The 24,104-nt window shown below is 38.5% G+C and overlaps 1 protein-coding gene across 19 annotated transcripts in view; it reads right to left on the bottom strand.

Annotated features, from left to right (window-relative positions):
• The window catches only part of Tbc1d5 (TBC1 domain family member 5), a 451,848-nt gene that overhangs the window by 81,394 nt on the left and 346,350 nt on the right, over positions 1-24,104 (bottom strand). The window lies entirely within an intron of this gene.

The raw sequence follows: 24,104 nt of genomic DNA, 5'->3' as shown, positions 1-24,104 counted from the left end.
ACTAAATGTTTTATAAACTTCTAAATGTTTTCTAATGTCCACTCAGGCATTTAATTTAGGTAACACCTAGGTCTTTAAAATAGAGCATGCACTCTTCTCTGAGAGATCTAGTTAAGACACAGAATGGCTGAATTTTACCTTACTAGAAAATTACCAATATGCTTAGATATCCCTTGGAGACATAATTCTGAAACACTGATATGCTTGCATGCTGGTGTTGGGTGGAGAGGGAATATAACTGTTAAGGTTCAATAGTTGGAGATTCATCAAGCTAACAAGCTGTGTCTCACTAGCCATGACAGACAGACCTTTCCTCTTCTGTTGAGAGTATTTACGCAGCTCAACCGCTCGTATCTCTTCCAAGGCAACTCTAATCATCTGACAGAAATGACAATCCCATGATTTAGCTACAGCTACTATCCCATTGGTTTGGTATTCAACACAGATTTTTAAATAATCAGATCTGAATTGCCTTGATGAAGATAACGGGTGCTTCCATGATGACCATACTATTATGTCTAACTGCAACTTTTCTCTCTCTAGGAATTACATAGGTTACTCATGGTAGCTGATGACAACCTGGACCCAAGTATAATGGAAAAATAAAATAGAGGTTAAAGACCCTGGCAAACTGACAGTTCACTCATGATCTATTTTAAAAAGCAACTTCCACAAGACTGTAATTCACGACTGATTCTGCTCCTTATTCTTTACCTAGAAAGCATTTTGTTTTTGCTAATGTAACAGGTTTCTATTTTCTGACTTTTCACAAACTAATAAAGGATCATGCTACTTTTTGTCAGAAAATAATAAAGGAGCAATCCCATGGACCAGGAAGATCTATCTAAGCATTCAAGGCCATTATTAGTAACAAGATGTGACTCAGAACGGAGCTGAGTATTGCCTTCACCGAGACAGTGAAGGTAACTATCACTTTAAATTCCTAGGAGACTTTCTAGAATCAAAGGGATAGTGTAAAGGACTGCAGTGCTGGGAACAACATCAAGAAGTCAAAAGGAGATGTTGATATTGAATAACTACATATGAAATACCAAGAAAATAAAAAAAGGAATTGCTGTTCAAATTATTCAAAAGATTTCCTGTTAAGATGGTGTTATTTCTAAAACAAAAACACAGACATACAGATGGTCTGGACAAGCATTATGAAAAAATATAATGCGTGCCACAAGAACAAAACTTAAAAATTAAAAATTATCTAGCAGACATATTTAAACACACATACACATACACTAAATAAATGAAATTAAATTTAACTGTGGAGAAATTTATTAAGGATATACTTTACATTCTTTCTTTATGGAAAGTCTTTGAAATCCAGTCTTTTATTTCACACTTAAGCCATGTTTCCATTGAGACAGTCACACATTCACACACTGGATGCTGCATGTGGCTTGTGCTCACTGACCTGACTGAGAATCACTGTACAGACGTCAACAGTAACGAGGACGTGGGTACCTCTACATATTAAAATTCTGCTGTAGTTTTGTAATTTACTTCCGTTTTTCCTTTTAATTAATTGTTAGTTTATCTGCTCTTAATATGTTTTTTTAAAGTCAAAATATTTTTGGAATACTTTCACATCTAAAAACAAAAGAGCAAACAAAAACTGAACTAATAATCCAGACCCAGAAAGACAAATGTTGTATGCTCTCTCTCAGCTCATGTTCCTAGCTCCAAATCTTCAGATGTGAGTAAATGAGCTGGAGTAACTGCAGAAACTAGGAATGTAAACCGAAACCATTGTGGGGGTTGGGGGAGGAGCAACACAGGGGAACAGTGGGGTTCAAGTGATCTGAAGGGTCCATGGGAAAAGGAGAGATGAGGGAGGGCAGAAAAGAGGATAAAGTAAGAATGAAAGACTATAAGGAAGTATGCTCTTAACTGTCTACCTACAAATACCTACAACATATGTAAGTCCGTGTACAGTTACACACACATACTTTAAATGCAACTTTTCCATTTGGGCTGACAATGCTCTTCCCAAGAGCCATTAGCTGGCTAACAAAACCCCAGCACCAGGAATGTCAAGTCCTCTTTTGGGTTGTTGGGCAGGGATGTCCAGGAGACTCCTCATACATTGTACACTGTTGTTACTGTCTTTGGCTGCCTCCCAGAGGGGGAAGGTAAGGCCCTCTTGCTGAAGGCACCATGCACTTCAGACAAATGACTCAGAGGCCCCAAGCTGGATCTGACCTGAAAGCCTCCTCATTGAGGACTAGGTTTCATGGTACCAGAAGCTTCCAAAGGAGAAAAACAGCCAATAGCCCTACCCAGCTATGATGCGAATTAAGCACAACAATGACCAGCATGGTGCCATAACCCTAAGGATGCAGCAGTGGCATGCATACCTTAGTCATAATCAACAGCTCTCTAATTAGTCCAGCTCAACAAGAGGGAAGCCATGTCTTATACTAGAAGCTTAGCTAACTGCTCAACACTGGTGAATGACGGTTGTTAGAAGATCTATGACCAGCACTTTACTAAACCAACATAATACCTAACAACATTCTTACTATTTGTCCTTATATTCACAGATAGTGTAGTATATTTATTTACTCATCAGCAAGAAAACTGCAACAGATGGAGACTATTACACAAACCTACAGTCTATTAAAATGCAGAGCTGTGGAGCCCAGTCCCAAGTGATACATCTATAACACACCTGCACCTAATGCTTAGGGATCATTGTGGAAGAGGGGATGGGAAGATTGTAAGAATCCAAGGAACCGAAGTTTTCTGTGAGACTGTGTCTCCTAAATGTCAGAGAAACAATATCCATATAGTCTCACCAACACTGGCCGTGTAAACATGTCCTGAACAAGAGTGACACCAACAGACACGATAATGTGAAAGGGAGAAAGTTCAGAAGGCTTCAACTTAGATAAACAACTGTAGGAAACTAAGGAATGAAGAGAGCCGGAGAAATAGCCTTCCCCAGGGAAGAGTACAAGAATTAGTTACCCAATACTAAATGGTCAGCCCTGAAAATATACACATACAAGAAACATTATATGGCCTAAATAGATTACATTTATATATTTAGTAACACACACACACACACACACACACACACACACACACACACACACACACACACAGGTATGGATAGGCTAGGATATGGGGAATCACATTAAAGTCTTGCAGAAGCAAAATTGATAGCAGTGGACATCAAAGTCTGAGAAGGAAAACCAAACAACAAAGCTACATTGTGCAGTGGGCTTCTGGCTGTTCAAAATGCTTTTATTATTTCAGCAAGGCCCCAAACAACTTCCAAAAAGGCTCAGTTACAAGAATCAACTAAAGAGATAAAATCATCTATGAGTTATGGTTAGTTAGACCTCTTAGGTCTTCATTGTGATAGTTACCTGCTTTCTAATGTAATTCTAGCCAAGGGAGCTGTCTCAGAAAACCAGGACTTTGAATGCTGAGCAGTCAGCCCTGTGGTGCCTTTTAAGTTAAATCTGTTTGTAGTATGCAACGCTCCTCCCCTCTTGCCTACTCTACCTATGACAGCAGCATTTCAATACTCAATACAAATATTTAAGTGCTAATCCATAGGAAGAATAACTAACTACAAGATAATGCAAGAAGTGCAGATAACTACCAGATGGTACACAACAATCTTCCTTGTTCCGAGCCTGATAAAAATCAAAGGAAGATGTGTCACATCCATTTTGTATGTGGAAGAAGACTGTCTTATTATTAGATAGGAGTATATATATTTATAAATTTTTGAAAAGATATAAAATCATACTATTCAGTATTTGTTAGCTTATGAGATTTAAATAATTATAATGATTACCTATAGTATGTCCAAAGTATTGCCATTTTATAGTTTATTGACCATGATTTTTTAAATTAAACTAAATTGAAAAAAGTTCCTATAGTGTTCAACAACAAAAAAAAAGGAGAACTTTATGTTTGTAGCATATGTGTTTGGTATGAGGAAAATACCTGGCAAATGAATTACTCAGTTTTCTTTCTTCTAATTTCTTGCTACCAATCCTTAATTTTTATAGCATGCCAGATTAGTAAAGGGGGAAAAACTAAGGCTCTGAAGGAGAAACAGCACTGTAAAAATATGTAGAGTGTTTTTCTTTGATGAAAAATGAGACCTTTATTTTAGTGAATATATTATTGCTTCAATGTTAGGGGAAAGGCAACCGTCATTAAAAAAATGAATTGCTCAGCTGTTTATAAGCAAAAAGCTCTAGGGGAATTTCTCAGGACTCTAACGGCAAAGCTTTCCAGGGTTATACAAACATATGTTGCAGGTGTTTAGGATAGGAGGGGGGAGCCTCAGCCATGGCAAAGGAGTTAGTTTAGTGTGCTGTGACTGACATACCCTTACCACATCCATGTTAGCGATGCCGTAGTGAGAGTGAGTGGAAACTGCAAAGTAGACACTCACCCAACAACTGTCCTGCTGGTGTCAAGCAAACAGTTTTTCTATTGCAGTTTTATAGAAAGCAAACACTACCAATTACAAACAAACAAAACCAAACTAAAGGTATTTTAGAGCTGGAACAAAGAACAGCCTGAAATGGAGATCACTATCCAAAAGAGATAAGGATGAAGTATTGTTGCTTTTATTTAAACAAATATTCCTAAGGAGACAGTTTGTTGTAATATCCCCTCTTTGGTTCACTAGGCAGCATTAGATTTATCATAATTCTCCTAAAGCCTAAGATATTTCTATATTAAAATGCTAATTGTGCCTTTTCTTTTGCCTGTAATTAAAGCTGGAGAATTCTGTGATCTGATATTCACCGATTGCTAGAGGGTTCACAGGTCTTACCACTCTGTCTCTTATTACTACACACACTGCCCCATCATTAGCTACAAATACAGAGATCAAAAAGGCAGGCATTAGAACCCCACACACTCACTGAATTCTGTTTTACACACACACACACACACACACACACTGATTATTAATTATTGTCTGGACATTACTGTAAATGTCAGAATTTGTAACTTATCTCCTTCCCTGTTATTTATCCAGGACTTCAGTCTCATACATTACTTGTGATTGAGCATAATACTCACTTTGCTATAGTAGTGAAGTATATGCTGAGTAGTGAATCAAGATATATCTTCCCCATATAAGCAAATGGTCTTTTTGTAAAGTAAACAACAAACAAAAATAGTCAATACTGTGAACTGATTTCAAATGCCTACTATACAATACATTTATAATACATCAGATTTTGAAAAATGTAGGATTTAAAAAAAAACATTTGAAAATCTAAAAGGTATGAATATAATGCATTTGTCAAGTTAATAGAATTTCACCTAAGAAAATAAGGAACATAAAAATTTCTAATTTGGTAGTATGTTAGACTACTAACTCAGCAGCAAAATTAAAATGATCTCTTGCAAATACTAATACTGCCTACATATTTTGATAGGAAGTACCATTTTAGAAATAGAATATGAATATAATATAATTATTGAGTATTAAAAAGTCTTGTTTGTTTGTTTTTTTTCGAGACAGGGTTTCTCTGTGTAGTTTTGGTGCCTGTCCTGGATCTCACTCTGTAGACCTGGCTGGCCTCGAACTCCCAGAGATCCGCCTGGCTCTGCCTCCTGAGTACTGGGATTAAAGGCATGCACCACCACTGCCCAGCATATTAAAAGTCTTAGAGCAATTAATAAAAAAAAATTTAGATAAAAGAGAAAGTTTAAAAACAAGAAAGCAAAACCAACATTAATTGGGCAAATATAGACACAAAACCTATGAACCCATGCCAGCCTCATTTTCTACACCAACTAAAAGGAAACCCCTAGTGAGACAAGCCCATGTTTCTCCTGGCAGCCAAGGTCTCAGACGGTGAGAATCAGTTAAAGCACCTGTGCATTATGCACAACTCTGACTTCACACAACAGACACCAGAAAAGAACCATTTTTTCTTTTTTCTAACGTTCTTCATTTTTGAACTTAGCATGCAGACAGATGCCAGAGAACCATACTCCCCAAGACCACGCCATACTTAATATTTATATATACGGACAGTAGGAATCTCACTGTTAAACTTTTCTTTTTCGTGACTACTGGGCCTCAGAGCATTCCCTTTAGGCAGGCCTGCTCTTTGCCTGCACCCAACTCTTCCCCTTCCTCTTCTTTGGTGTCCACTGAGCAGAGGGCAGGGCCCACTGCAGTGGTTTAAAGAGTCTGAAATTTATTTGTGTTTCTGAGAATGATTCTCTCTTTTCTAATAATTATTAAATTCAAATAAGAATAAAAACAATAACTTTAAGACTAATTTTAGGCTTTCTAGATTCTCACAAATGGATCTCAGTGGACTTGAGAACCTTAGTTTGAGAGACTGTGGCCCGATTTCTTCCCTTTTAAATAGGAAAGTAAAATAACTGAAGTCCTACACAATGAGACTTGGAAAAGGAACCGAGCACAACCATGTATTTGATGAGATTTTAAAATTATTTGGTTAGTTAAATTTCTTTTGTTTTTGAGATCATAATATACTTTCCCTTGCTGTCCTCCAAATCCTTTCCCTTGCTGTCCTCCAAACCTTCCCGTGTACCCTTCCTTGGTCTCTTTCAAATTCATGGTCTCCTATCATTATTCCGTGCATAAGTGTACGTGAATACACACATTCCTAACACCCCGCTCAGTCTGTACACCGTCACCCTTACACACGTCTTCAGGCTGACTGTTTGGTCTTGGATGACCACCCGGTGTGCTCCTCCCTGGGTCTGTCTCTCCCTCTCAGCATCTCTTAGAAGCCTGGAGTTCTCTGGGTAGGCTGCAACCCTGGCTCCCCGTCCAGTCTGGGGGTCTGCTGTGTCATCCTTGCCAGCTCCCGGTTAGGCAGTCGTGTTGGCGAGACTATGGGCGAAGTTCCTGACATTACTGGGAGTCACACTCTCACAGCAAACTCCCTGGGCCTCTGGCTCTTAGAATCTTCCATCTTTTCTTCTGCAGTGTTCCCTATAACTTTTTTTTTGACAATTTTCTCAACTTTATATTTCATAGTGTTTACTGGAAAAAAAATTCAGCATGCATTTTAAGATACAGTCATTCAATAGAGATGTAATTAGCGCTGCTTGTGGGTAGATAATTCATTGACCACAGAAGTTATTAGTGAAAAATAATAACTCTTTGGAAAGGTGTTGACATATGTATGGTTCATACTGAAGGGAAAAGAAAAGTGTTCTTTCTGACCTTAACGGGGATGGGGATGAAACAGACAGAGTATGGACGGCTGAAAAGTAAACCGAAAAGATAGAGACAGTTTGAAGTCCTAGGTTAAAAACAAATAAGCAACACGGTGGTATTAGTAACTGAGATGTGGTTATTTTTAAAAACAAGGTAAGCTGGGCATAGTGGCTCATAACCCCAGCACTGGAGTGGGTGAGGTAAGAACTGCCATGACTTTGAACTCAGCCTGGGCTGAGTTGGATAATGGAGGCTACAGATTGATACCATGTTTCAAAACAAAACAGCATAGATAATGTAGCATTTTCCTAATATATCCCTATTAAAATAATATGCTCAGTTTTGATTCTAAGTTCCGAGAGATGTAGAAAATGGTGAACAAATATTGAAAGCATAAACTGATTACTAAAACATAAAACTGGAGGTTAAAAAATGTATCAAGCTGTAGACTTGGAGCTGAGATTTCTCTTCTCCAGAAAGAAATCTGAGCTAATAATGAATAGCATTCTTCATCTTCCTGACCCCTCATACATGACAACAACCACTAGTGTGTGTTAATAGAAGAGATCTAAAGCTAGAACTGGATTTGGTTTCTGGCTCTTCACTTACTGTCTTGTGTGACTTTGTCCAAATTACAAATGATTCAGAACCTGTTCTTTTATCTACAAAACGGTGCTAAGTTTGCCATGAAAACCTTGTGTCTATGAGGTACCATTTATAAATGGGCTTGTATGGTATGGCTCACATTGGCTTAAGGCTCCTTTGTGGCATGATCAAGCTATTTATTTCTTTGAATTCAGTACTTAATAGGTGCTTCACAGATCAGCATGTTTGTTTGTTTGGTTTGGTTTTTTGAAAGAAGATCTTATTGTATCTTCTCAAATAGTCTGGAACTCCCTGTGTAGATCAGGGCAACCTTGAACTCAGAGGTCTGTCTGATTCTGCCTCTGGAATGTTGGGATTAAAGGTATGTGCTACCATGCCAAGCAGATTCTTAAACACCTGGATTTTGCAAATATCCCAGTCATATAATTAAGTAATGAAATCGTAAAATATATTACTGTGCTATTTTTTGTGTAGTTGTACAGACAGTTTAAAGTGATAGATATTATTTATCACTAAATAGGATAGTCTAGCAAACGAAATCAAATTGTAATAGCTGTTAAGACCTCGGAGAATGGACACTGCAGTAAGTTCATCCTTCCATCACCACATTGCCATTGATGAAAAATTGCCGTTCCATTGGAGAAATCTTTTCTCAATCCCTTTGGAAGACAAAACCCCTGTATTGTTCCATGATAACATAGAGCTCCATTCTTTTTTTTTTTTTGAGACAGGGTTTCTCTGTGTAGTTTTGGTGCCTGTCCTGGATCTTGATCTATAGACCAGGCTGGACCCGAACTCACAGAGATCCTCCTGGCTTTGCCTCCAGAGTGATGGGATTAAAGACGTGTGCCACCACCACCAGGCTATAGCTCCATTCTTAAGCACTTTTTGCAGACACAGCATTGCTGCATGTAATTATTTGACTCTACCATCCTATAGGATAAGACACTGAAGGGTAAATTATGGCTGAAACACAATGTCCGACACAGAAAGTATTTAGAGGCAGACACATGAATGGTTGTTTCTTCCCATATCCTTTTCACTCTAGCTCTGCCCCCTCTTCCTTCTTCTTGGCTTGCTCTTCCTGCTCTTCTCCTAGAAATTAAACAACCACTCCCCTCTCCCATTTAATGATACTTTTTTTTTTTTTTTCCGAGACAGGGTTTCTCTGTGTAGCTTTGTGCCTTTCCTGGGACTCACTTGTTAGCCCAGGCTGGCCTCGAACTCACAAAGAACCGCCTGTCTCTGCCTCCCGAGTGCTGGGATTAAAGGCGTGCGCCACCACTGCCTGGCTAATGATACATTTTTGGTTTTAAAATTATATATACCTTCTCATAGTTTTCTGGTAATACTCCTAATGAAGACCCAAACAAAATCTCATACCACATTGTGATGGCTATTCTTGGTTGTCAATTTGATTACATCTGGAATTAACTAAAAACAAACAAACAAAAAATAGAGGGGCACACCTGAGAGGGGTTTTGCTCAATTTGAAGCAGGAAGATCCACTTCTAATCAGATCTTTGAGCTAATCTGGACCACACCTTCTGCTGGAAGCCTATATAAGGACATGGAAGAACAAAGCTTTTGCTCTTTGCCTGGTTGCTCTAGCCTCACTAGTATATCCATTCTTTTATGGTCATAGAGCCTACTTCTTCAGGATTCTGGCATATACTGAAGACCAGCTGAGACATCCAGCCTCATGCACTGGACAACTACTGGACTCTTGGACCTTCTGTTCATAGGCAGCCATTGTTGGATTAGCTGGACCACAGCCTGTCAGTCATTTTTATAAATCCCCTATCTACATATATACAGAGATTCATTCTATAAAATCTGTTACTTGTGAGAATCCTGACTAATATACACATAATCAAAGCCAGTCAATTCCATTCCCTCCAATTAAGACAAGTGAACTCTGTTGCTGATGTTGGCCTTCACAACACAAAGTATTATCCCACCTCCAATCAAAGTGTCCCTTAGTGAGATGGTCTAGCCAGCAATGATGGCCTGATGTCATGCAGAGTTACTCACATGCTGGCTTCTTAGTGTGGTCCTCCCTGGATTTGTTACTGAGCTTATGATCAAGACTATGTGTAATTGAGTGTAGTAAGTTAGAATTCTGTTTATCCAGACCAGCAATAAGAGCAACGGGAAACATACCTATTGCCATCTAGCTTTGGGAGAGACTATCTCTAAGATGGGTGTAATGGCGTCATCTTGTAATCTTTGAAATACATGTCTTGTACCAAAGAAAGACTTGTACATGCTTTTAATAATGCCTTGTCTCTGAATCTTCTGTCCTGCAACCAGGCAAATGGCTGATTCTCACCTGTTTCTCAACAGATCTTTTTTTAGAAGTTAGACTCTATATGGTGATTTGAATAAGAATGCCCCATTAGGCTCATGATTGAATATTTTGCCCCTTTGTGAAACTTTTTAGACATGGCCTTGCTAGAGGAAGTATGTAACTGGGGGTGACTTGTGCTGTTCCCAGTGTACTCTTGGCCTCCTGTTTACAGTGTGAGATGTGAGTTACTGGTTGTGCCTGATGCCGTGCCTTTGTTCTTCCATGTAGACTCTAGTCCTCTGGAACTATAATTCGTGCAATTAAAAACTTTCTTTTTAAGTTCTCTTGGTCACAGTGTTTTATCAAAGCAACAGAAAAATAACTAAGACACTCTGGAAAGCTCCTTGGTTTATCTTGTTGTTAGGTACTCATTGAGAATATGGATAACCCGGACACATTACTAGAGATAGGCTACCATGATCTAAATACGAGCCTGGCCCCCATAAACTTACATTCTGTATGGAAGGTAGGCATATGTAAAACTAATCATAAGGGTAGGAAAAATACTTGAAAGTGTAGTATTAGCATATTATTCTTATAAAAATAGTATGAGGGGAATAACATGGAAATTCTCAGGTTGTTTCATATAAGAGTGGGCATCTGAACTAAGAATTAGAGGAATCCATTAAGCAGAGAAACTTGAGTAGTCCACTCTAAACTAAGGGAAGCTCACTAAAGGTTTTAGATACAGGGAATGGGTAAAATGTAGGCTACTTTTGTATTACATGAGAAGTGTTGTAAAGGACTAACAGAACATCATGGAGAACTGTGAACTACATTCTCAGAAAATGGAACACTTTGCCAGTTTAAACTTGTTTGAGAATTGAAATCAGGCACAACTTTCTGGAATGTGATTCTAGGGGCATTCTTTGTGTGAATTAGTTAAGTAAAATTAGAAACTTGTGATAGTCAAAGATCTGTCTGACGGCTAGCTAAACCAGTTATGACACAGTTTAGTAAAATAACAGGTTCAGCAATAATCATAGTTTTCTGCATACTTGTTTAACCTGTAATATTCATGATATAATTAGCACAAAAATGAAGGTGAAAAAAGTATATACTACTTTTCATCTGTTATATTTTTAAGTAACATTAAATGGGTAAACTTATTTAGTTAATGCAAGGAAGTACAAAAAAAATCAGAAATAGGCCTTCCTATTACAGAGATAATACCATTGTTAAGGGGTGCAGGAGAGTAAAATAACCTATGGGGCAGATTTTAAGAGTGTATAAGGATGTGAAATATAGAGGATCCTATACTTTCCTTCTGCATCACTGTGTGATTTGTGTGTTGGGGGGGGGGTCATTTATCAAACCTTACATATTTCATTTTTTTTTGCAAATTTCACTGAAAGCTAATTTATACCCAATAAAATCCTTTCATTTTAAGGGTACAGTCTAGTGGGTTTCAGTCTATTAAAAAAGTTGTACAGCCATCAATCACCACAATCTAAATTTCTCTTGGATTCCACATATGTGTGGAATTGCTGAGTCTATGGTACTTCATACTGGACAATTTGAGGCTGTTTTCCAAAGTGGATATATCATTTTACATCCCTAGTAGCAATACAGAAAAATCAACTGGTCTCCACGCTTGCTCCACTCATTGCAGTTATCTTTCTGTAACATTACATATATTCTAATGTGCATCAAATGATTGTGATTTACATTTCCCTGGTGACCAGTTATACTCAACATTTGTCAAGTGCATTTGGGTCACTTGCTGATCTTTGGAGTAATATCTCTTTAGCTTATTTACCTAATTTGAATTGGGTTGCCTTTTTATTTTCAATTTGTAAATTCTTTCTATATCCTGGACATAAGACTTTTTACAAGACAAATAATTTGCCAATATGTTCTTGTCATCTATGGGTCATTTTTCCATTTTCTTAGAGATGCTCTGTAAAGTACAGATGTTTTAATTTGATCAAATTTAACTTATTCGTTCTTTTCTACCACTTTTGCTTTTCATATTATAACCCTGAATTATTGCCCAGCTCAAGATCACAAAGATTTATTCCCACGTCTATTTCTGAGAGGCTAGTGCTTTAGATTTTACTTTTGTCTGCACCCCAGTTCAAGTTTCCTATGTCATGAAGTTGAGGCTCACACTCTCTCATGTGCATATGTTTATATAAGTCATTTCTTCAAAAGAATCTTCTTTCCCTTGTTGAACTGTTTGCTTCTCTGTCAAAATCAAGTAGCTATAAATCAAAACATTGATTCTGAACTCAGTTCCAATGACTCAAAGACCTCAACATAAAACCAGATACACTAAACTTGACAGAAGATTAAGTGGGAAGTAGCCTTGAATGCACTGGCACAGGAGACAACTTCCTAAATAGAACACTGATAGAACAGGCACTAAAATCAACAATTAATAAATGGGAACTTGTGAAACAGAAAAGCTTCTCTAAGGCAAAGGGTACTGTCAAAAGGACTTACTTATAGGTGGATATTAGCTCTAAAGTAAAGGAGAAACATGGTATAATCCACAGACCCAAATAAGCTAAGTAACAAGGAGGCTCAATGTGGAACACATGAATGTCACTGTGAAGGGGAAATAGAATAGACGTCACTGGTGGATGGGAGCGGGGCGGGTCTGAACAGGGGGGTGGGAACAGGAGGGATCAGGTAGAGAAGGATGGAGGGAGAGAGTACTGGGAAAGACAAATGGAATCAGGGGTCATTTCTGAGATGAGCTAGAAACCTATAAAATGGAAACTCCCAGGAATCTATGAAGGTGACCCCTGGCTAAAACTCCTTGCAATGGGAGATACAGACCCTGAACTAGCCATCTCCTGTAACCAGGCCAGGCTTCCAGTGGAGGAACTGAGACCCCAACCCAGCCACATAACCTTTGACCTACAATTTGTCCTGCCTACAAGATATGCTGGGGTAAAGGTAGCACAGAAATAATGGGAGTGGCCAACCAATGACTGGTTTAGCTTGAGACCCATGCCATGAGAGGAAGCCCTGACACTGTCTGAAGGGCCAGGAACCAGACAGTGGACAGCCTGGGCAGCCCAGAGACCTACAAAAGAACCAAACATGACTGGCAAAAAAAAAAAAAAAAAAAACGTCAATGAAATGATTGCTAATGATATTCTGCTGTACTCATAGATCATTGCCTAGCCCAATTGTCATTAGAGAGGTTTCACTCAGAAACCAATAGAAACAGATGCAGAGACCCACAACCAAGCATCAGGTAGACTTTGGCAGGTCCTTGGAAGAGGGGGACAAAGGATTATGGGAGCCAGAGGGGCCAAGGACACCACAAGAAAACCTACAGCATCAACTAACTTGGGCTCTTAGGGGACTCACAGAGACTGAACCAACTAGGGAGCAAGCATGGGGCTGACGTAGGCCCTCTTCATATGCGATATAGTTGTGTAGCTTTGTCATCTGTGGGACTCCTAGCAGGGGAGCAGTGGCTGCTTCTGACTCTGTTACCTGCTTTTAGGACCTTTTTTCTCCTTCTATGTTGCCTCATCCAGCCTTGATAGGAGAGGAGGTGCCTAGTCTTACTGCAACTTGATCTGCCATGACTGGATGATATACATGGGAGGCCTGTCCTTTTCTGAAGAGAAAGGAGGAGGAGTGGATGTGCGTGGAGAGGAGGGAGAGCCTGGGAGGGAAGGAGGGAGGGGAAAATGTGGTTGAGCTGGGAAAAATAATTAATTAAAAAAGATTGTTTCTGAACTCTCTTCTCTCTCCATTTTCTTCCACTGTCTGTATATGGCTTTAATGTATATACCACACCATCTTGATTATAGGTGTTTTTTTTTTTTGTTGTTGTTGTTTTTTCAAGACAGGGTTTCTCTGTGTAGCTTTGCGCCTTTCCTGGGACTCACTTGGTAGCCCAGGTTGGCCTCGAACTCACAGAGATCCGCCTGGCTCTGCCTCCCGAGTGCTGGGATTAAAGGCGTGCGCCACCACTGCCCAGCTCGATTATAGGTGTTTAAGACAGGAAGTATGAGTTCATTAGCTCTCTTTATCTTTCTCAAGATCATTTGTAGTTTTCTAAGTTGGGTTCCATTTCCATATGAATGTTACAATTAGCTTTCTCAATTTCTGAAAACTTTTAAAATAATATTTATAGAAAAAGGATTATATTTTATATGCTGTTACATTCATTACATGTTACCCCTTTTATTTAGCCATTCATTTCTCTCCTGAGTGTTTTAAGTGTCTCCCACAAACAAGAGGTCTGAAGTCCATGAAGAAGGCACCAATTAGGAAATGAAAGGAATGGCCTCATAAGATCACCTTCACCTATTATGGTCGATTAGTTAAGACCTTCTGGCACATGCTGTTTTCTCTCTCTCTCTCTCTCTCTCTCTCTCTCTCTCTCTCTCTCTCTCTCTCTCCCTCTCATCTATCTATCTATCTATCTATCTATCTATCTATCTATCTATCTATCTATCTATCTGAGACAGGGTTTTCTCTTTGTAGTCTTGGCTGTACTGGAACTCACTTTGTAGACAAGTTACTCAGAGGTTCACCTGCCTCTACCTCCCCAGTGCCATGGTTAAAGAAGTGCACCACCACGGCCTGGCTCCTGGCCCATGTTTTTAATCAATATAAACTATGCAAACACTCTTTCTCATGGTTTCCATGTTCCAACCAAAGGGATCTTAGCCAGCTAATTTGATCTTTTAAAAAATGACTTCTAGAAAGAGTTGTTTCCTTAAAGTATTTTTAGCTGCAAACTAGGAAAGTTAACTATCTCTTTCATTAAGATGTGGCCCTGGATACTAAAAGGATGAAAGTCTTGTGTCACAATTCCTATATTCTATGCATTTACAACCATACAAGGAACAGCCAGCCTCCAGCTAGTGTTGTTATTAAGCTGTGGCACCACTTATACATGCATGGGCAAAAATAACCTTTAGAAGAAGAGCTGACCTTTATGCATTAGAAAGTCTTTAGGAGTTCCCTCCTGGGTTCCTGGCAGTTCTGACTGGTAACGGCCCCTGCTACATTGGCTGTATGGTATTTTGACTACCACTTTGTATACATGAAGGGTTAATAGACTAGTACATTGGTAGCCATGACCTTCCAGGTTTCTGTGAAGAGGCTACAGCCTCCATATGGAATGTGGATAGAATTCATGATGTCTAAGAATTGGATCAGAAAAAAAAAATGTACATGTTCATTTTCACAATGCCCTTACTAAAATGTATATTCTCTTCACATGTTGAAGACAACAGACTAAGAAGTACTGTCAGGGCCTGACACATGGTCGCCAGCAGGGGTTACAGGTATCTTTATCACATTATAGGTGATGATCTATCTTAAAACACCAGTGATGGTCAGAAAAGCCTCTGGGTCTTAGTATTTCAAACAGTAATGAAAAAAAAAATCACAAATCCCTGTTACAAACTTTCCCAATACTTGCACCATTTTTTTTCAGTATAAGTAGTTTCTTTCTTTCTTTCTTTCTTTTTTTTTTTTTTACATCATTTATGTATTTTACATTATTTATGCAGTGGCAACAATGTTATAACTACAGTGGGTTTTTGTTTGTTCGTTTGTTTGTTCTGTTTTTTGTCTGGAGAGACAGGGTTTCTCTATGTAGCTTTGGTGCCTTTCCTGGAACTCACTCTGTAGACCAGGCTGGCCTCGAACTCACAGAGATCCTCCTGGTTTTGTCCCCAGGGTGCTTGGATTAAAGGCATGTGCCACCACCGCCCGGCACTACAGTGGGTTTTTTAAAAAAATAAAATGAGTAAAAATTTTAAGTACCAGGCCCAAATCTGAAACTGGAAATTCAGATACTTTGTAATTAAAAAAAAAAAAAAAAAAAGTAAAATTTAACGCAAGTTAAAACAGAAGACAGACCAAATTGGTCAAGAACAGGAACATTTTATATAATGTTTTTCTAGTAAGTTCCTATGCAAAGGATAATTATAAAATTGCTCCACATCTAGTAGTTTTCACCTATTAACAGCACTTGACACTGCCAAGAGAACCCAAAACTTACTAGGAAATTTTCTCTGAATATTCTCTCTTCAAAAAATGGAACTGGTCAAATTCTTACTACATAATCTAAAATGGCAATCCATGTACTGTATTTCAATGATAATAAGTCTTTGTTGTAAGGATAACACTTCAGTGTACAACACAAATAAGAGCACCAAAAATGAAAATTACTTTGCTTATATTTCTGTACTAGAATTTTATTTGCTAAAGGGTAAAAACAGCTTTTCAAAATTCACAGTTAACTTGAAACAATAGTTTTAAACCTTCATTCCTAGCCCTTAGTGCCTCCAGGAAGGAGAGAACATCTGGTTATTTAAAGAACACAATATGTTCACATTTTCTATGACTTTTGTTTCTAACTGGGTTTAATTTTTTTTTTTTTTAAATTTGAACTACTAGCTAGAAAGTGTTGTTAATCACTTCTTATTTTTTCAGACCACCCTCCTTCTATCCTTCTACCTTCATTTAGTGGATTATGTTTGGAAACCTGCTCACAAGTTCCAGTGTGATAAAGAAAATGTGAATCAGAACCAGGGTCTGAATAGCTCAGTTTAGAATCTGCATTTCTATTACATTAACCAGATTCTTTGCTAAGTCATCTTAATTTCCTAACATCTGAAGGTAGAAACAAGTTTTAAGGGAATTCTGACCCAGAAAATTAAGGAATTAGATAGTATTTAAGGTAAAGTGGTAGGGTTAATTCACCATAAAAATGGCAGCTAAAATAGATCACTGGCTATAGTTTGTATATATGTAGATACAAGTTCCATAAATAAGCAGGTAAGTGAGTTTTATCTAGATCAGAATCAGTGTGGGGTCCTAGAAGAGACTTGCCCTTTGAAGGAGATATTTTCTTTATTTAATTTACAAAGTTAATTGATGAATTATTCCTGACAAATAACTGACAAAAGTAGGTTATGTATAGGTAAAATAGAAAGTGTTGGTCTGACTCAAAAGGGAGTCCTCACTGACTTGGAAATTGATGTTTTTAGAAAAATAGAAAGGCCTCTCAGGACGGAGGAAGTAGACACAAGGTCCAGAAGCCACCCTAGCTAATTTATACATAGTGTACAGGCTACAGCAGAAGGACCTCTCAGGACAGAGGAAGTAGACAGAAGGTCCAGAAGCCACCCTAACTAGTTTATAGACAGTGTATATGCTTGTGGCCTTGACTCTTTCCCAATCTACTGGAGAGAGGGAGACAAACTGCTCTGTCTAACTTCAAAGGTCTGCTATGAGGACTGCATTAAAGCTCATCCAAGTGTTAGAAAACTATGAATTATAATTCTGCTATTATAGCTTACAGATCTATTATTTCAAACTGCTCAAATGAAAAATCTTTCCAAAGTAAAATCTACACCACTCATACAAAACAATTAGAGATTGGTGTCTCAAGCTGTATTTATAGGATATATTCTCAAGAGAGCAATATCCATGAAGAAATTAAGGATGATAACAGAGCAAAGTGCTTTTCTGAAGGTGGGCAATGAATTACTAAGGAGTTTTTTGCTGATTGATTTTTTTTTTGCTTATTTTTATTGAATCTGTCAGCAGCATTCACACTACTGTGACATGAAGCTAGAATAAAGAAAAGTACACTTCATGCTTCCTCCTCCTACTAGCTGACGTCACTCTGATTGCATATTTACTCTGATCTACTTATGTGTTTCACTGTTATCATCAAAATTTTTTTTAGATCACTCTGATGTCTAGAGTTTTGGAGACTAGGGCAGAGAGGCATTAGCTATACTTTTCTTCCCATTTTCCCTTTAGTATAAATGGCCTATTCTGTGACTATCATTGACAGTCATGGCCTGAAAACTGTGCTCTTGTGGCTTCTATGAAGTACACAGACTAGCAAGTTCTTCCACTTCTGCCCTTGTAGCACAAGGCTGGGTTATATTAATCCATTAGAAATTGGTTCTTTATAGGCAAATGATGATCTAGTTGGGTGGGTCTTCAGAGATAATTTTATTCAACTTCCAAATGTTACAAAAAATATCAAAACTCAATAAACATGTTCCAAACTACTGAGCCTGATTTATGTCACTAACTCAAGACTCCCACAGGCACACTACATTGCCAGGGTGGAAATGACCTCTTCTGAAATTTACAGTGATGTCAATGAACCAGCCACTATAATCAATTCACTACACCTTGCTTTGATAGCCACCAGAAAAGTCCTTATGGGTAAAGAGCTTTCTTGACTTTCCCTGCAGATACCAATGTTCCACAAACTTGTTCATGTGAGTTTGTAAACACAGCTTCCCCTTCAGGCCCCAGTTTCTAAGGCTCAGAAACACTAGTTCTGGTCCCACCTTTTGAAATGGTTTTATTGGTGAGACTGTGAATGTACAGAGGAGTAGTTCCCTTTTTAAAGGTATTCTTTTACTTTTCTCCTTAAGCCTGAATCATAATTTTTAATGCTTGTACAATTTGTTTCTTTATATCCTACTGAAAAAAAAAGTGTTCTACAAAAATCACATAATATGAGAGGGTAGTTAGATTCCATTAATAAACACTGATGGATTTAGTACAAAGAATTCTGAAGTTGTGTGAGTGACTCCTAAAAAGATCACTATTTACCTAGGGAAAATAACTAAGATTGGTAAGTTAGGATACAATATTCATTTCTTTCTTCACTAAGCTAACCACATACAAATAGGAAATTCAGGCTCAATTTCACCTCAGTCACTTCACCCCAGAAGGGACTCCCAACCACCTCCTCTTGAGGATGGTAAAATATCCTGTGCACTAGGGAGATGATATACTCATAGTGACTCCAGCCCCTGCCACCCAAGAACAGCCTGCAGAAACAAGCTGCTAGATTAGCTGCTAGAATCTTCTAACGCTACAGGAGGCTTGTTCCTAGGCTCACAAGTTGCACCAATACTAGCTGAATTGGGACCACTTCTGACTTCCCATTTGCACACCAAAACAACTTTCCCCAAGACTGAACCCCAAGTACCATTCAACTGGTCCATAATTCTGACAAGCTAGGTTACCAGCAAACAAAGATCAAACACACTCAATAAAGGTGAGACCAGACATCTATACCAAGAAACATCATCAGTGACTTAACTCCAAATGCCTAGGTCCCATCCCTCAAAGAAAAACAACATGAATAACCAAGACAATATATCTCCTCAGAAATTAGTACCCTCATCATAATGTTCCCTGAATAAAGCAACTTAGTTGATACAAAAAATAATGATTTCAAAATGGCAATTATAATTATGTTTAAGCAACTCAAAGAAGATATGCGCAAATACTAGAATGAAGACTATAAAACATAAACAGTGAATGAAATAAACAAAGCTATGAAAATAGAATTTAATAAAGAAACATAATTCCTGAAAAAAAGCAAATCTGAAATTACAACTGGAAACGAAAATATTAAGTCAATGAAATAAAAAAAAATGGAAATCCTCACCCATAGAATGGACCCACTGGAATAAAGAACAAAGAATATGAAGGTTTGAAGACAAGGTAAAGAAAATGTATAAATCAGTCTAAAAAAATGTTGCATCTGGAAAAAAAAAACACTGGGAACAGAATATGGAGAAACTCTGGTACACTATACAAAGAACAAACTCAATATGAATCATAAGTACAGAAAAAGGAGAAGAAACCCAGGTCAACGGCATAGAAAATATTTTCAAGAAAATCATAGGAGAAAATTTCTCAAAAGAATGTCTACCAAGGTACAAGAGTCATACAGAATACCAAGAAAACAGGAACAGAAATGAAATTCCATGTCACGTGATAATCAAAACACTAACTGCACAGAACAAAGAGTATTCAAGCTGCAAGAGAGAAAGATCCAAGACAGGCTGATTAGAATAACACCTGCAGACTGCTTTGAACACCAGAATGGTCTGGACTGATGCTCTACACATTCTGAAAGATAACTTAGCAAAATTGTCAGTTATAACAGAAGAAGAAGACATTTCATGATAAAAATAGATTTCTAGGAATTTAAGCCAGCTCTATAGACAATACTGGATGGATGTTTTGGTCTGGAGAGAAAGTCATACACACCTAAGAAGGTGAAGGGAATAAACAACTACAGAGCCGTCCATCAAAAAAAGTCTAAGAAAATAACACCGCCACAACAAAATAACCCAATATCACGTCTCAATGCTTCAACAAAGAGACACAGACTAGCAGACTTCACAAGAAAATTAGGACACATCCTTTTGGTGCTTCCAAGAAACACACCTCAGTACCACCAACAGATACCAGCTTCAGGTGAAAAGATAGAGAAAATATTTTTTGTCCAAGCAAATTGAACTAAGAAACAGCAAGTGTAGCTATTCTAATATCTAGCAAAATAGACTTTAAACAAAAACTAGTCAGGAGAGATCAGGAAGGATACTGCATATTCATTCAGGGAAAAAAAAATGAACCAAGAGGACATTAAATTTCTAAACAGTTATGCACCAATCAGGTGGTGCCCATTTTCATAAAAGAAATACTATTAGATATAAAACCACAGATTGACTCCAATCAGGTGATGGTAGGTAAACTTCAATGCCCACTCTTTCCAATAGACAGGTCATTCAGACAAAAAAAAAAAAAACAAAAAACAACCAAACAAACAAAAAAAAAAAAAAAAACAAACAACCAAACAGAGAAACCTTGGAGTCGGAAAAAACAAACAAACAAACAAACAAACAAAAAACAAACAAACAGAGAAACCTTGGAGTCAAATGACCCATAAATCTACCAGACATCTAGGAACATTGTACTCCCAAACTAAATACTGTACTTTCTTCACTGTAGCCCATGGAACTGTCTTCAAAACTGATCACCTATTACAACCCAGAGCAAGTCCCCACAGTATAGGAAAGCTGAAATAACACCCTGCATTCTACCTGAGCACACCGGAGCAGAGCTGGATGTCACCAGCAACAAAAATGACAGGAAGTGCACAAATTTCTGGAAACTGAGCAACACTTTACTCAATGAAAATTGGGGCAAGGGAGAAATTAACAAAAAATTTAAAAATTCTTAGAATTAAATGAACATGAAAACACAACATACCAAACTATATGGGGCACAATGACAACACTTGTGCTGGCTGATTTAATGTCTATTTGACACAAGCTAGAGTCATTTTGGAAGAGGGACCCTCAATTGAGAACATGTTCTCACCAGACTGGCCTGTGGGCAGGCCTGTAATTCATGTTCTTGGTTGTGACGGGTGGGCCCAACTCAGGCTCTAGTGCGGACAAGTCAGTCAACAGCACTTTTCAGTGGTCTCTGCTTCAGCTCCTGCCTCTAGAGTACCGCCTTCACTTCCTGCCCTGACTTCCCTGGTTGCTTAACTATAAGCTATAAAATGAAATAAATCCTTTCCTTCCCACATTGCTTTTCGTCATGGTGTTTTATCACAGCAATAGAAAGCTGACCAAGACAGCAGTCCTGAGAGGAAACTTAATAGCACTAAGTAACTACATTAAAACTTTGAGATCTTGTTGGGCGGTGGTGGTGCACACCTTTAATAATCCCAGCACTTGGCAGGCAGAGGCAGGTGGATCTCTGTGAGTTCGAGGCCAGCCTGGACTACAGAGCGAGCTCCAAAACTACACAGAGAAACCCTGAAATAATAACACATATAAAAAGAGTTTAGATGGATTTATTTGATAACACTAGATACTACAGATAGAAAAGAAAAGCCCAGTCCCAGGAATGGGTTACTTCCTTTGGAACTGTTGGCCAGTTGGATTCTATAGACCCCAGGTATTACGTACTATTCACATTGTTTTGGTACTTTCCAGAACTTGAAGGTAAGACACTATTGTTGAAGACATAGATAAGAAAACCAAGCAGGTACTAACCAGAATCCTAATCCCTGTTGGGTAGCTTTCACATTGCTGGGAGGTGCACCAGTGCAGAAAAGTAATTAATCTCATCACGCAAGCTACAATAGGGAATAGATTGGTGCAATAAGGCACAGACAGTATGGAAGCAACCAAATACTTTCTGATTAGATTTAAGGCTGGCTCCACTAGAACCCAAACTGGACACTGCTACCAGAGCCAATAATCACTAGCTAGATAGGACTTGGATCCAAGAGATGTCATATTCCTATTCTGTTAAATGCACATGGTATTAAATGGATTACTGATGACATTGATTCTCAACTCATCTGAGAAGTTTTCTTCCTGCTGTAGATGGTGATTAATGTGGTGTACTAGCTGGTTTTGTGTGTCAACTTGACAAAAGCTAGAGTCGTCAGAGAGGAAGGGGCCTCAGTTGAGGATATGCCTCCATAATATCCAGCTAAATGGCTGGGAAAGGCCCAGCCCATTGTAGATGATGCCATCCCTGGGCTAGTGGTCCTGGATTCTATATGAAAGCAGGCTCAGCAAGCCAGGGGAAGCAAGCCACTAAGTAGCACCCCTCCATGACCTCTGCATCAGCTCCTGCCTCCAGGATTCTACTGTTTGAGTTCCTGTCCTTACTTCCTTCGATAATCAATAGCAACATGGAAAATAAACCCTTTCCTCCCCAAATCTCAGTAGTAGAACCCTAAGACTCATGGATACCCACAATTAGTCAACAAGTAGAGAATAAGAAACTGAGAAGTGCCTAGCCCCAAATGGGACATCTTTATCTCACTCCATTCTCCAAGGCTCAGGGATCATAGCAGAAGAGGGGACGAGGGGGCAGAAAGAGTCGAAGAGCCAGAGGTGGTGGATGACTACAGCAAAGCAGTGTTTTCCAGACACAGCAGCTCTAACAGAATATTCAGGTCCTGCACAAGCGCAAGCTAGACAAAATCCCCACATGGAGGGGAGAGTGAGGAGCAAGTCCTACCTTAGCTGAGGCAACTGATAACTGCTGGGAAAGAAAGTCAGTTCTCTTTCTGGGTGTGAAACCTGGTAGGCTGACCATACTCCAGGGAATATCATTACACTTAAAGAGTACTTGGGCAGCACAGATGGACAGGATGGGTTTAAAACAAAAAAAGGACATGAAGCTGGGTAGGTAGGGAGATGGAGACAGATCTGGGAGGAGTTTGAGGAAGACGGTAAATACATGCAAAATATATATGAAATTATCAAAGAGTTAAAAAATATTATTTAAAAACAAATAGGAAATTGAGATTTAGCTAATCTCCCACTTTATAATCCTAAGAATTCCTAAAGCTGAGCTGACAGAATACAGCTTTAAGCCTGTAGATCAAAATTCATCATGGATTAGCAACTTCACTTTACAACTTCTGTAGCTACTTGATCATCCTGTGGGAGTTTTAGTTACAGAGTACATATGACTTACATACACGTGTACAGATAAAAACAGAAATGCAAAATACAAATACTGGTATTCATAAACCATATCTAAAAATGGATACTTCTTTATGCAAAGAAATCAGATTGTATTTTGTTGCTTAATAAAATTGTTTTGTATAATAGAAATGCTATAAAGGTTAGTGTTTCTATAAAAAGCAGATTAGGCATAAGGGGAATTCTAAGTCATATAATAGAAAATATACTCAAAGATAAGTTAATGTCAGCAACCACAGAGAGGTAAAAAATCTTTCAGAATCAGATTGCTATTAAACTTGGACACTCAGCCAAGCGGTGGTGGCTCACGCCTTTAATCCCAGCACTCGGGAGGCAGAGCCAGGTGGATCTCTGTGAGTTCGAGACCAGCCTGGTCTACAGAGTGAGTTCCAGGACAGGCACCAAAACTACACAGAGAAACCCTGTCTCGAAAAACCAAAAAAAAAAAAAAAACCAAAAAAAACTTGGACACTCAAGATGAACAGGCAGAGCTTTGGCAACTGAACTCACAGACAGACTGACTGACTCAGAGACAGTCTGACAACTGCCAACATGACTGTTGGGAGAGTTCCCAAAGAGCCAAAGACTGGGATTACCATCCAATGCCTGGCGTTCTGATACTTGCATTCTGATACTAAGCTTTCTCTCTTACTCTTCATCCAATATT

This window comes from Peromyscus leucopus, chromosome 16_21 (genome assembly GCF_004664715.2).
Source record: "Peromyscus leucopus breed LL Stock chromosome 16_21, UCI_PerLeu_2.1, whole genome shotgun sequence".
NCBI lineage: Eukaryota > Metazoa > Chordata > Mammalia > Rodentia > Cricetidae > Peromyscus > Peromyscus leucopus.
This window is presented reverse-complemented; position numbering and strand designations above follow the sequence as displayed.